This window comes from Mirounga angustirostris, unplaced genomic scaffold, assembly GCF_029215605.1.
Source record: "Mirounga angustirostris isolate CCGP_5_RB_7025 unplaced genomic scaffold, mMirAng1.0.hap1 SCAF_16, whole genome shotgun sequence".
Lineage (NCBI taxonomy): Eukaryota > Metazoa > Chordata > Mammalia > Carnivora > Phocidae > Mirounga > Mirounga angustirostris.
Window position 1 is genome coordinate 37,505,423 of NW_026991724.1, and position 14,296 is coordinate 37,519,718.

The window sequence follows — 14,296 nt, forward strand, 5'->3', positions numbered from 1 at the left end:
ACCCGCGCTTCAGCTCCAATAGCCGTTGCTGAGGTGGGCAGCCGTTTGCTGTGGGAATGCGGAGAGCACGGCAAGTGAGGCCGAGAGCCTTTTCGAAGTGAGACTCGGGCCCTGGGCGGCAGGAGGCAGAACACGACTCCTCACGTGTTTCATGAAACGAGCACTGCGGGCCCACTTTCCATGGGAGTCTAATGGCTAGCAGTCTTCCTCGAAAACCCATACGATAGAGGAGCCGTGCTTTAGCTCCCATCCACCTCTCGGAGGGAGGAAGCAGCTTCCAGGCTGCCGTGGGTGAGAGTCCGGGGAGCGGTCTCCTTCCGTGACAGCCAGGGAGCAGAAGTCCGGGCCAGAAGGCACCCCTTGGCCCAGCGCTTGTGACCTGAAGCTAACGCCACTGCTCCATGTGTGCACTGGAATGCTGGGTGCTCCACACTGATCTGGCAGAAAGAAGCCTGTAAAGACTCCCAGCTGCAGCTCATTCGCCTCTGCACAGGGTGGCAGCATTTTCAACTCTGCTGGAGGGCAAACCTGGGGACTGAGTCCCAGCAGAATTCCGAGGGAGAAATAGGCATGGGCAGAAGGCACCTCTCGACTCAGCTCTTGTTTCGGGAACCTAGATCGGCTCTCCCGTGCGTGCGTGGAGTCCTAACGGCCGTCCACCCATCGCAAAGGGACAAAGCTGTAGAGAACCCTTGCCTCAGCAAAGATCGCCCTTCCTGAGCGTGAGCGTCATCTGTCGTGTGTTTTGGTGAAAGCTTGGGGAAGGGAACGAAAACGTAACTCTGAGTGAGAAGCAGGAGTGTAAAGGAAGGCTGCTGTCGGCTCCCCTCTCCGTTTAGGAGATTGGCACTGCTGTACCCCGTGTGCCTGGATGCCTAGCTACCGGGCTACCAACGCCAAGAATCCATGCTACCGACTTAGCTGCGCTTTAGTGAACTTCGCCGTCCCTGAAGCTGGAGCAATTTTCCAGTGTTCTTGTAGGAGAGGCCGGGAAAGGGTCCCCCACGTGAAATGGAGTGAGAAGCAGGCCGGTGCGCGAGGCGGCTCTCAACACACCTCTTGTTTATGAGGCTGGGACCCTGGCCCCGGGTGTGCCTGCGGGCCTAAGTAGCCAACCACCTAACTCAAAGGAACAACTCCGTAGAGCATCCCTGCTTCGGCTGAAAGAGCCCTCTGCCGGAGGGTGGACGCATTTTGCTGTGCGCGTGAGTGAGCCCACTGCAAGTGAGCCCACCCCCAGGTTCCGGGTGAGGCTCAGGCCCCGGGAGAGAGCAGAACACGACTCCCCACTTGTTTCATGAAGTTAGCGCTGCGGCCCCACTCTCGCATGGAAGTCGAAGAGCCCGCGTTCCAACCGGGAGAAGCAACACTGTAGGGAAACCGTGCTTTAGCGACCCTCGTCCTCCCTGTGAGAGGAAGCAGTTTAGGGTGTACTGTGGGTGAGAGCCTGGGGACGGGTTCCATTACGTAAAAGCGTGGGAGAGACAGGCCGGTGCAGAAGGCAGCTCTCAACTCACACCATGGTTACGGGTCTAGTACCGATGCCCCCGGTGGAGGTGCGTGGAGCCTCAAAGACAACCCCCTAACTCGAAGGAAGAACTCGGGAGAGAATCCGTGCTTCAGCTAAACCAGCAGCTCCCGAGGGTAGAAGCATGGCGTGGTGTGCGTGCAGGAGAGCACTGCAAGGGAGCCCAAAGCCTTTTGCGAGGGAGACGCAGGCCCCGGCAGAAGGCAGAACACGACTAGCCGTGTGGTTGATCTAGCCAGCCCTGCGGCCCTACTTGGGCATGGAAGCCTAAAGGCGGGCGTTCCAACTCGGAGAAACAACAGTGTGCAGAAACCGTGCTTTAAGCTACCGTCGACCTCTCTGCGGGAGGAAGCGGTTTAGGGTGGAGCGTGGGTGAGAGAGAGCCTGGGGACGGGCTCCATACAGAGAATCGGGGGAGAGACAGGCCGGTGCCGAAGGCAGCTGTCAACTCACCTCGTGTGGACGAGGCCATTCCCGTTGCCCCGTGTGTGCGTGCAGGCCTAAAGGCAGCCCCCTAACTGGGAGCCACAGCTCTGGTGAGAACCCGCGCTTCAGCTCCAATAGCCGTTGCTGAGGTGGGCAGCCGTTTGCTGTGGGAATGCGGAGAGCACGGCAAGTGAGGCCGAGAGCCTTTTCGAAGTGAGACTCGGGCCCTGGGCGGCAGGAGGCAGAACACGACTCCTCACGTGTTTCATGAAACGAGCACTGCGGGCCCACTTTCCATGGGAGTCTAATGGCTAGCAGTCTTCCTCGAAAACCCATACGATAGAGGAGCCGTGCTTTAGCTCCCATCCACCTCTCGGAGGGAGGAAGCAGCTTCCAGGCTGCCGTGGGTGAGAGTCCGGGGAGCGGTCTCCTTCCGTGACAGCCAGGGAGCAGAAGTCCGGGCCAGAAGGCACCCCTTGGCCCAGCGCTTGTGACCTGAAGCTAACGCCACTGCTCCATGTGTGCACTGGAATGCTGGGTGCTCCACACTGATCTGGCAGAAAGAAGCCTGTAAAGACTCCCAGCTGCAGCTCATTCGCCTCTGCACAGGGTGGCAGCATTTTCAACTCTGCTGGAGGGCAAACCTGGGGACTGAGTCCCAGCAGAATTCCGAGGGAGAAATAGGCATGGGCAGAAGGCACCTCTCGACTCAGCTCTTGTTTCGGGAACCTAGATCGGCTCTCCCGTGCGTGCGTGGAGTCCTAACGGCCGTCCACCCATCGCAAAGGGACAAAGCTGTAGAGAACCCTTGCCTCAGCAAAGATCGCCCTTCCTGAGCGTGAGCGTCATCTGTCGTGTGTTTTGGTGAAAGCTTGGGGAAGGGAACGAAAACGTAACTCTGAGTGAGAAGCAGGAGTGTAAAGGAAGGCTGCTGTCGGCTCCCCTCTCCGTTTAGGAGATTGGCACTGCTGTACCCCGTGTGCCTGGATGCCTAGCTACCGGGCTACCAACGCCAAGAATCAATGCTACCGACTTAGCTGCGCTTTAGTGAACTTCGCCGTCCCTGAAGCTGGAGCAATTTTCCAGTGTTCTTGTAGGAGAGGCCGGGAAAGGGTCCCCCACGTGAAATGGAGTGAGAAGCAGGCCGGTGCGCGAGGCGGCTCTCAACACACCTCTTGTTTATGAGGCTGGGACCCTGGCCCCGGGTGTGCCTGCGGGCCTAAGTAGCCAACCACCTAACTCAAAGGAACAACTCCGTAGAGCATCCCTGCTTCGGCTGAAAGAGCCCTCTGCCGGAGGGTGGACGCATTTTGCTGTGCGCGTGAGTGAGCCCACTGCAAGTGAGCCCACCCCCAGGTTCCGGGTGAGGCTCAGGCCCCGGGAGAGAGCAGAACACGACTCCCCACTTGTTTCATGAAGTTAGCGCTGCGGCCCCACTCTCGCATGGAAGTCGAAGAGCCCGCGTTCCAACCGGGAGAAGCAACACTGTAGGGAAACCGTGCTTTAGCGACCCTCGTCCTCCCTGTGAGAGGAAGCAGTTTAGGGTGTACTGTGGGTGAGAGCCTGGGGACGGGTTCCATTACGTAAAAGCGTGGGAGAGACAGGCCGGTGCAGAAGGCAGCTCTCAACTCACACCATGGTTACGGGTCTAGTACCGATGCCCCCGGTGGAGGTGCGTGGAGCCTCAAAGACAACCCCCTAACTCGAAGGAAGAACTCGGGAGAGAATCCGTGCTTCAGCTAAACCAGCAGCTCCCGAGGGTAGAAGCATGGCGTGGTGTGCGTGCAGGAGAGCACTGCAAGGGAGCCCAAAGCCTTTTGCGAGGGAGACGCAGGCCCCGGCAGAAGGCAGAACACGACTAGCCGTGTGGTTGATCTAGCCAGCCCTGCGGCCCTACTTGGGCATGGAAGCCTAAAGGCGGGCGTTCCAACTCGGAGAAACAACAGTGTGCAGAAACCGTGCTTTAAGCTACCGTCGACCTCTCTGCGGGAGGAAGCGGTTTAGGGTGGAGCGTGGGTGAGAGAGAGCCTGGGGACGGGCTCCATACAGAGAATCGGGGGAGAGACAGGCCGGTGCCGAAGGCAGCTGTCAACTCACCTCGTGTGGACGAGGCCATTCCCGTTGCCCCGTGTGTGCGTGCAGGCCTAAAGGCAGCCCCCTAACTGGGAGCCACAGCTCTGGTGAGAACCCGCGCTTCAGCTCCAATAGCCGTTGCTGAGGTGGGCAGCCGTTTGCTGTGGGAATGCGGAGAGCACGGCAAGTGAGGCCGAGAGCCTTTTCGAAGTGAGACTCGGGCCCTGGGCGGCAGGAGGCAGAACACGACTCCTCACGTGTTTCATGAAACGAGCACTGCGGGCCCACTTTCCATGGGAGTCTAATGGCTAGCAGTCTTCCTCGAAAACCCATACGATAGAGGAGCCGTGCTTTAGCTCCCATCCACCTCTCGGAGGGAGGAAGCAGCTTCCAGGCTGCCGTGGGTGAGAGTCCGGGGAGCGGTCTCCTTCCGTGACAGCCAGGGAGCAGAAGTCCGGGCCAGAAGGCACCCCTTGGCCCAGCGCTTGTGACCTGAAGCTAACGCCACTGCTCCATGTGTGCACTGGAATGCTGGGTGCTCCACACTGATCTGGCAGAAAGAAGCCTGTAAAGACTCCCAGCTGCAGCTCATTCGCCTCTGCACAGGGTGGCAGCATTTTCAACTCTGCTGGAGGGCAAACCTGGGGACTGAGTCCCAGCAGAATTCCGAGGGAGAAATAGGCATGGGCAGAAGGCACCTCTCGACTCAGCTCTTGTTTCGGGAACCTAGATCGGCTCTCCCGTGCGTGCGTGGAGTCCTAACGGCCGTCCACCCATCGCAAAGGGACAAAGCTGTAGAGAACCCTTGCCTCAGCAAAGATCGCCCTTCTTGAGCGTGAGCGTCATCTGTCGTGTGTTTTGGTGAAAGCTTGGGGAAGGGAACGAAAACGTAACTCTGAGTGAGAAGCAGGAGTGTAAAGGAAGGCTGCTGTCGGCTCCCCTCTCCGTTTAGGAGATTGGCACTGCTGTACCCCGTGTGCCTGGATGCCTAGCTACCGGGCTACCAACGCCAAGAATGAATGCTACCGACTTAGCTGCGCTTTAGTGAACTTCGCCGTCCCTGAAGCTGGAGCAATTTTCCAGTGTTCTTGTAGGAGAGGCCGGGAAAGGGTCCCCCACGTGAAATGGAGTGAGAAGCAGGCCGGTGCGCGAGGCGGCTCTCAACACACCTCTTGTTTATGAGGCTGGGACCCTGGCCCCGGGTGTGCCTGCGGGCCTAAGTAGCCAACCACCTAACTCAAAGGAACAACTCCGTAGAGCATCCCTGCTTCGGCTGAAAGAGCCCTCTGCCGGAGGGTGGACGCATTTTGCTGTGCGCGTGAGTGAGCCCACTGCAAGTGAGCCCACCCCCAGGTTCCGGGTGAGGCTCAGGCCCCGGGAGAGAGCAGAACACGACTCCCCACTTGTTTCATGAAGTTAGCGCTGCGGCCCCACTCTCGCATGGAAGTCGAAGAGCCCGCGTTCCAACCGGGAGAAGCAACACTGTAGGGAAACCGTGCTTTAGCGACCCTCGTCCTCCCTGTGAGAGGAAGCAGTTTAGGGTGTACTGTGGGTGAGAGCCTGGGGACGGGTTCCATTACGTAAAAGCGTGGGAGAGACAGGCCGGTGCAGAAGGCAGCTCTCAACTCACACCATGGTTACGGGTCTAGTACCGATGCCCCCGGTGGAGGTGCGTGGAGCCTCAAAGACAACCCCCTAACTCGAAGGAAGAACTCGGGAGAGAATCCGTGCTTCAGCTAAACCAGCAGCTCCCGAGGGTAGAAGCATGGCGTGGTGTGCGTGCAGGAGAGCACTGCAAGGGAGCCCAAAGCCTTTTGCGAGGGAGACGCAGGCCCCGGCAGAAGGCAGAACACGACTAGCCGTGTGGTTGATCTAGCCAGCCCTGCGGCCCTACTTGGGCATGGAAGCCTAAAGGCGGGCGTTCCAACTCGGAGAAACAACAGTGTGCAGAAACCGTGCTTTAAGCTACCGTCGACCTCTCTGCGGGAGGAAGCGGTTTAGGGTGGAGCGTGGGTGAGAGAGAGCCTGGGGACGGGCTCCATACAGAGAATCGGGGGAGAGACAGGCCGGTGCCGAAGGCAGCTGTCAACTCACCTCGTGTGGACGAGGCCATTCCCGTTGCCCCGTGTGTGCGTGCAGGCCTAAAGGCAGCCCCCTAACTGGGAGCCACAGCTCTGGTGAGAACCCGCGCTTCAGCTCCAATAGCCGTTGCTGAGGTGGGCAGCCGTTTGCTGTGGGAATGCGGAGAGCACGGCAAGTGAGGCCGAGAGCCTTTTCGAAGTGAGACTCGGGCCCTGGGCGGCAGGAGGCAGAACACGACTCCTCACGTGTTTCATGAAACGAGCACTGCGGGCCCACTTTCCATGGGAGTCTAATGGCTAGCAGTCTTCCTCGAAAACCCATACGATAGAGGAGCCGTGCTTTAGCTCCCATCCACCTCTCGGAGGGAGGAAGCAGCTTCCAGGCTGCCGTGGGTGAGAGTCCGGGGAGCGGTCTCCTTCCGTGACAGCCAGGGAGCAGAAGTCCGGGCCAGAAGGCACCCCTTGGCCCAGCGCTTGTGACCTGAAGCTAACGCCACTGCTCCATGTGTGCACTGGAATGCTGGGTGCTCCACACTGATCTGGCAGAAAGAAGCCTGTAAAGACTCCCAGCTGCAGCTCATTCGCCTCTGCACAGGGTGGCAGCATTTTCAACTCTGCTGGAGGGCAAACCTGGGGACTGAGTCCCAGCAGAATTCCGAGGGAGAAATAGGCATGGGCAGAAGGCACCTCTCGACTCAGCTCTTGTTTCGGGAACCTAGATCGGCTCTCCCGTGCGTGCGTGGAGTCCTAACGGCCGTCCACCCATCGCAAAGGGACAAAGCTGTAGAGAACCCTTGCCTCAGCAAAGATCGCCCTTCTTGAGCGTGAGCGTCATCTGTCGTGTGTTTTGGTGAAAGCTTGGGGAAGGGAACGAAAACGTAACTCTGAGTGAGAAGCAGGAGTGTAAAGGAAGGCTGCTGTCGGCTCCCCTCTCCGTTTAGGAGATTGGCACTGCTGTACCCCGTGTGCCTGGATGCCTAGCTACCGGGCTACCAACGCCAAGAATGAATGCTACCGACTTAGCTGCGCTTTAGTGAACTTCGCCGTCCCTGAAGCTGGAGCAATTTTCCAGTGTTCTTGTAGGAGAGGCCGGGAAAGGGTCCCCCACGTGAAATGGAGTGAGAAGCAGGCCGGTGCGCGAGGCGGCTCTCAACACACCTCTTGTTTATGAGGCTGGGACCCTGGCCCCGGGTGTGCCTGCGGGCCTAAGTAGCCAACCACCTAACTCAAAGGAACAACTCCGTAGAGCATCCCTGCTTCGGCTGAAAGAGCCCTCTGCCGGAGGGTGGACGCATTTTGCTGTGCGCGTGAGTGAGCCCACTGCAAGTGAGCCCACCCCCAGGTTCCGGGTGAGGCTCAGGCCCCGGGAGAGAGCAGAACACGACTCCCCACTTGTTTCATGAAGTTAGCGCTGCGGCCCCACTCTCGCATGGAAGTCGAAGAGCCCGCGTTCCAACCGGGAGAAGCAACACTGTAGGGAAACCGTGCTTTAGCGACCCTCGTCCTCCCTGTGAGAGGAAGCAGTTTAGGGTGTACTGTGGGTGAGAGCCTGGGGACGGGTTCCATTACGTAAAAGCGTGGGAGAGACAGGCCGGTGCAGAAGGCAGCTCTCAACTCACACCATGGTTACGGGTCTAGTACCGATGCCCCCGGTGGAGGTGCGTGGAGCCTCAAAGACAACCCCCTAACTCGAAGGAAGAACTCGGGAGAGAATCCGTGCTTCAGCTAAACCAGCAGCTCCCGAGGGTAGAAGCATGGCGTGGTGTGCGTGCAGGAGAGCACTGCAAGGGAGCCCAAAGCCTTTTGCGAGGGAGACGCAGGCCCCGGCAGAAGGCAGAACACGACTAGCCGTGTGGTTGATCTAGCCAGCCCTGCGGCCCTACTTGGGCATGGAAGCCTAAAGGCGGGCGTTCCAACTCGGAGAAACAACAGTGTGCAGAAACCGTGCTTTAAGCTACCGTCGACCTCTCTGCGGGAGGAAGCGGTTTAGGGTGGAGCGTGGGTGAGAGAGAGCCTGGGGACGGGCTCCATACAGAGAATCGGGGGAGAGACAGGCCGGTGCCGAAGGCAGCTGTCAACTCACCTCGTGTGGACGAGGCCATTCCCGTTGCCCCGTGTGTGCGTGCAGGCCTAAAGGCAGCCCCCTAACTGGGAGCCACAGCTCTGGTGAGAACCCGCGCTTCAGCTCCAATAGCCGTTGCTGAGGTGGGCAGCCGTTTGCTGTGGGAATGCGGAGAGCACGGCAAGTGAGGCCGAGAGCCTTTTCGAAGTGAGACTCGGGCCCTGGGCGGCAGGAGGCAGAACACGACTCCTCACGTGTTTCATGAAACGAGCACTGCGGGCCCACTTTCCATGGGAGTCTAATGGCTAGCAGTCTTCCTCGAAAACCCATACGATAGAGGAGCCGTGCTTTAGCTCCCATCCACCTCTCGGAGGGAGGAAGCAGCTTCCAGGCTGCCGTGGGTGAGAGTCCGGGGAGCGGTCTCCTTCCGTGACAGCCAGGGAGCAGAAGTCCGGGCCAGAAGGCACCCCTTGGCCCAGCGCTTGTGACCTGAAGCTAACGCCACTGCTCCATGTGTGCACTGGAATGCTGGGTGCTCCACACTGATCTGGCAGAAAGAAGCCTGTAAAGACTCCCAGCTGCAGCTCATTCGCCTCTGCACAGGGTGGCAGCATTTTCAACTCTGCTGGAGGGCAAACCTGGGGACTGAGTCCCAGCAGAATTCCGAGGGAGAAATAGGCATGGGCAGAAGGCACCTCTCGACTCAGCTCTTGTTTCGGGAACCTAGATCGGCTCTCCCGTGCGTGCGTGGAGTCCTAACGGCCGTCCACCCATCGCAAAGGGACAAAGCTGTAGAGAACCCTTGCCTCAGCAAAGATCGCCCTTCTTGAGCGTGAGCGTCATCTGTCGTGTGTTTTGGTGAAAGCTTGGGGAAGGGAACGAAAACGTAACTCTGAGTGAGAAGCAGGAGTGTAAAGGAAGGCTGCTGTCGGCTCCCCTCTCCGTTTAGGAGATTGGCACTGCTGTACCCCGTGTGCCTGGATGCCTAGCTACCGGGCTACCAACGCCAAGAATGAATGCTACCGACTTAGCTGCGCTTTAGTGAACTTCGCCGTCCCTGAAGCTGGAGCAATTTTCCAGTGTTCTTGTAGGAGAGGCCGGGAAAGGGTCCCCCACGTGAAATGGAGTGAGAAGCAGGCCGGTGCGCGAGGCGGCTCTCAACACACCTCTTGTTTATGAGGCTGGGACCCTGGCCCCGGGTGTGCCTGCGGGCCTAAGTAGCCAACCACCTAACTCAAAGGAACAACTCCGTAGAGCATCCCTGCTTCGGCTGAAAGAGCCCTCTGCCGGAGGGTGGACGCATTTTGCTGTGCGCGTGAGTGAGCCCACTGCAAGTGAGCCCACCCCCAGGTTCCGGGTGAGGCTCAGGCCCCGGGAGAGAGCAGAACACGACTCCCCACTTGTTTCATGAAGTTAGCGCTGCGGCCCCACTCTCGCATGGAAGTCGAAGAGCCCGCGTTCCAACCGGGAGAAGCAACACTGTAGGGAAACCGTGCTTTAGCGACCCTCGTCCTCCCTGTGAGAGGAAGCAGTTTAGGGTGTACTGTGGGTGAGAGCCTGGGGACGGGTTCCATTACGTAAAAGCGTGGGAGAGACAGGCCGGTGCAGAAGGCAGCTCTCAACTCACACCATGGTTACGGGTCTAGTACCGATGCCCCCGGTGGAGGTGCGTGGAGCCTCAAAGACAACCCCCTAACTCGAAGGAAGAACTCGGGAGAGAATCCGTGCTTCAGCTAAACCAGCAGCTCCCGAGGGTAGAAGCATGGCGTGGTGTGCGTGCAGGAGAGCACTGCAAGGGAGCCCAAAGCCTTTTGCGAGGGAGACGCAGGCCCCGGCAGAAGGCAGAACACGACTAGCCGTGTGGTTGATCTAGCCAGCCCTGCGGCCCTACTTGGGCATGGAAGCCTAAAGGCGGGCGTTCCAACTCGGAGAAACAACAGTGTGCAGAAACCGTGCTTTAAGCTACCGTCGACCTCTCTGCGGGAGGAAGCGGTTTAGGGTGGAGCGTGGGTGAGAGAGAGCCTGGGGACGGGCTCCATACAGAGAATCGGGGGAGAGACAGGCCGGTGCCGAAGGCAGCTGTCAACTCACCTCGTGTGGACGAGGCCATTCCCGTTGCCCCGTGTGTGCGTGCAGGCCTAAAGGCAGCCCCCTAACTGGGAGCCACAGCTCTGGTGAGAACCCGCGCTTCAGCTCCAATAGCCGTTGCTGAGGTGGGCAGCCGTTTGCTGTGGGAATGCGGAGAGCACGGCAAGTGAGGCCGAGAGCCTTTTCGAAGTGAGACTCGGGCCCTGGGCGGCAGGAGGCAGAACACGACTCCTCACGTGTTTCATGAAACGAGCACTGCGGGCCCACTTTCCATGGGAGTCTAATGGCTAGCAGTCTTCCTCGAAAACCCATACGATAGAGGAGCCGTGCTTTAGCTCCCATCCACCTCTCGGAGGGAGGAAGCAGCTTCCAGGCTGCCGTGGGTGAGAGTCCGGGGAGCGGTCTCCTTCCGTGACAGCCAGGGAGCAGAAGTCCGGGCCAGAAGGCACCCCTTGGCCCAGCGCTTGTGACCTGAAGCTAACGCCACTGCTCCATGTGTGCACTGGAATGCTGGGTGCTCCACACTGATCTGGCAGAAAGAAGCCTGTAAAGACTCCCAGCTGCAGCTCATTCGCCTCTGCACAGGGTGGCAGCATTTTCAACTCTGCTGGAGGGCAAACCTGGGGACTGAGTCCCAGCAGAATTCCGAGGGAGAAATAGGCATGGGCAGAAGGCACCTCTCGACTCAGCTCTTGTTTCGGGAACCTAGATCGGCTCTCCCGTGCGTGCGTGGAGTCCTAACGGCCGTCCACCCATCGCAAAGGGACAAAGCTGTAGAGAACCCTTGCCTCAGCAAAGATCGCCCTTCTTGAGCGTGAGCGTCATCTGTCGTGTGTTTTGGTGAAAGCTTGGGGAAGGGAACGAAAACGTAACTCTGAGTGAGAAGCAGGAGTGTAAAGGAAGGCTGCTGTCGGCTCCCCTCTCCGTTTAGGAGATTGGCACTGCTGTACCCCGTGTGCCTGGATGCCTAGCTACCGGGCTACCAACGCCAAGAATGAATGCTACCGACTTAGCTGCGCTTTAGTGAACTTCGCCGTCCCTGAAGCTGGAGCAATTTTCCAGTGTTCTTGTAGGAGAGGCCGGGAAAGGGTCCCCCACGTGAAATGGAGTGAGAAGCAGGCCGGTGCGCGAGGCGGCTCTCAACACACCTCTTGTTTATGAGGCTGGGACCCTGGCCCCGGGTGTGCCTGCGGGCCTAAGTAGCCAACCACCTAACTCAAAGGAACAACTCCGTAGAGCATCCCTGCTTCGGCTGAAAGAGCCCTCTGCCGGAGGGTGGACGCATTTTGCTGTGCGCGTGAGTGAGCCCACTGCAAGTGAGCCCACCCCCAGGTTCCGGGTGAGGCTCAGGCCCCGGGAGAGAGCAGAACACGACTCCCCACTTGTTTCATGAAGTTAGCGCTGCGGCCCCACTCTCGCATGGAAGTCGAAGAGCCCGCGTTCCAACCGGGAGAAGCAACACTGTAGGGAAACCGTGCTTTAGCGACCCTCGTCCTCCCTGTGAGAGGAAGCAGTTTAGGGTGTACTGTGGGTGAGAGCCTGGGGACGGGTTCCATTACGTAAAAGCGTGGGAGAGACAGGCCGGTGCAGAAGGCAGCTCTCAACTCACACCATGGTTACGGGTCTAGTACCGATGCCCCCGGTGGAGGTGCGTGGAGCCTCAAAGACAACCCCCTAACTCGAAGGAAGAACTCGGGAGAGAATCCGTGCTTCAGCTAAACCAGCAGCTCCCGAGGGTAGAAGCATGGCGTGGTGTGCGTGCAGGAGAGCACTGCAAGGGAGCCCAAAGCCTTTTGCGAGGGAGACGCAGGCCCCGGCAGAAGGCAGAACACGACTAGCCGTGTGGTTGATCTAGCCAGCCCTGCGGCCCTACTTGGGCATGGAAGCCTAAAGGCGGGCGTTCCAACTCGGAGAAACAACAGTGTGCAGAAACCGTGCTTTAAGCTACCGTCGACCTCTCTGCGGGAGGAAGCGGTTTAGGGTGGAGCGTGGGTGAGAGAGAGCCTGGGGACGGGCTCCATACAGAGAATCGGGGGAGAGACAGGCCGGTGCCGAAGGCAGCTGTCAACTCACCTCGTGTGGACGAGGCCATTCCCGTTGCCCCGTGTGTGCGTGCAGGCCTAAAGGCAGCCCCCTAACTGGGAGCCACAGCTCTGGTGAGAACCCGCGCTTCAGCTCCAATAGCCGTTGCTGAGGTGGGCAGCCGTTTGCTGTGGGAATGCGGAGAGCACGGCAAGTGAGGCCGAGAGCCTTTTCGAAGTGAGACTCGGGCCCTGGGCGGCAGGAGGCAGAACACGACTCCTCACGTGTTTCATGAAACGAGCACTGCGGGCCCACTTTCCATGGGAGTCTAATGGCTAGCAGTCTTCCTCGAAAACCCATACGATAGAGGAGCCGTGCTTTAGCTCCCATCCACCTCTCGGAGGGAGGAAGCAGCTTCCAGGCTGCCGTGGGTGAGAGTCCGGGGAGCGGTCTCCTTCCGTGACAGCCAGGGAGCAGAAGTCCGGGCCAGAAGGCACCCCTTGGCCCAGCGCTTGTGACCTGAAGCTAACGCCACTGCTCCATGTGTGCACTGGAATGCTGGGTGCTCCACACTGATCTGGCAGAAAGAAGCCTGTAAAGACTCCCAGCTGCAGCTCATTCGCCTCTGCACAGGGTGGCAGCATTTTCAACTCTGCTGGAGGGCAAACCTGGGGACTGAGTCCCAGCAGAATTCCGAGGGAGAAATAGGCATGGGCAGAAGGCACCTCTCGACTCAGCTCTTGTTTCGGGAACCTAGATCGGCTCTCCCGTGCGTGCGTGGAGTCCTAACGGCCGTCCACCCATCGCAAAGGGACAAAGCTGTAGAGAACCCTTGCCTCAGCAAAGATCGCCCTTCTTGAGCGTGAGCGTCATCTGTCGTGTGTTTTGGTGAAAGCTTGGGGAAGGGAACGAAAACGTAACTCTGAGTGAGAAGCAGGAGTGTAAAGGAAGGCTGCTGTCGGCTCCCCTCTCCGTTTAGGAGATTGGCACTGCTGTACCCCGTGTGCCTGGATGCCTAGCTACCGGGCTACCAACGCCAAGAATCAATGCTACCGACTTAGCTGCGCTTTAGTGAACTTCGCCGTCCCTGAAGCTGGAGCAATTTTCCAGTGTTCTTGTAGGAGAGGCCGGGAAAGGGTCCCCCACGTGAAATGGAGTGAGAAGCAGGCCGGTGCGCGAGGCGGCTCTCAACACACCTCTTGTTTATGAGGCTGGGACCCTGGCCCCGGGTGTGCCTGCGGGCCTAAGTAGCCAACCACCTAACTCAAAGGAACAACTCCGTAGAGCATCCCTGCTTCGGCTGAAAGAGCCCTCTGCCGGAGGGTGGAGGCATTTTGCTGTGCGCGTGAGTGAGCCCACTGCAAGTGAGCCCACCCCCAGGTTCCGGGTGAGGCTCAGGCCCCGGGAGAGAGCAGAACACGACTCCCCACTTGTTTCATGAAGTTAGCGCTGCGGCCCCACTCTCGCATGGAAGTCGAAGAGCCCGCGTTCCAACCGGGAGAAGCAACACTGTAGGGAAACCGTGCTTTAGCGACCCTCGTCCTCCCTGTGAGAGGAAGCAGTTTAGGGTGTACTGTGGGTGAGAGCCTGGGGACGGGTTCCATTACGTAAAAGCGTGGGAGAGACAGGCCGGTGCAGAAGGCAGCTCTCAACTCACACCATGGTTACGGGTCTAGTACCGATGCCCCCGGTGGAGGTGCGTGGAGCCTCAAAGACAACCCCCTAACTCGAAGGAAGAACTCGGGAGAGAATCCGTGCTTCAGCTAAACCAGCAGCTCCCGAGGGTAGAAGCATGGCGTGGTGTGCGTGCAGGAGAGCACTGCAAGGGAGCCCAAAGCCTTTTGCGAGGGAGACGCAGGCCCCGGCAGAAGGCAGAACACGACTAGCCGTGTGGTTGATCTAGCCAGCCCTGCGGCCCTACTTGGGCATGGAAGCCTAAAGGCGGGCGTTCCAACTCGGAGAAACAACAGTGTGCAGAAACCGTGCTTTAAGCTACCGTCGACCTCTCTGCGGGAG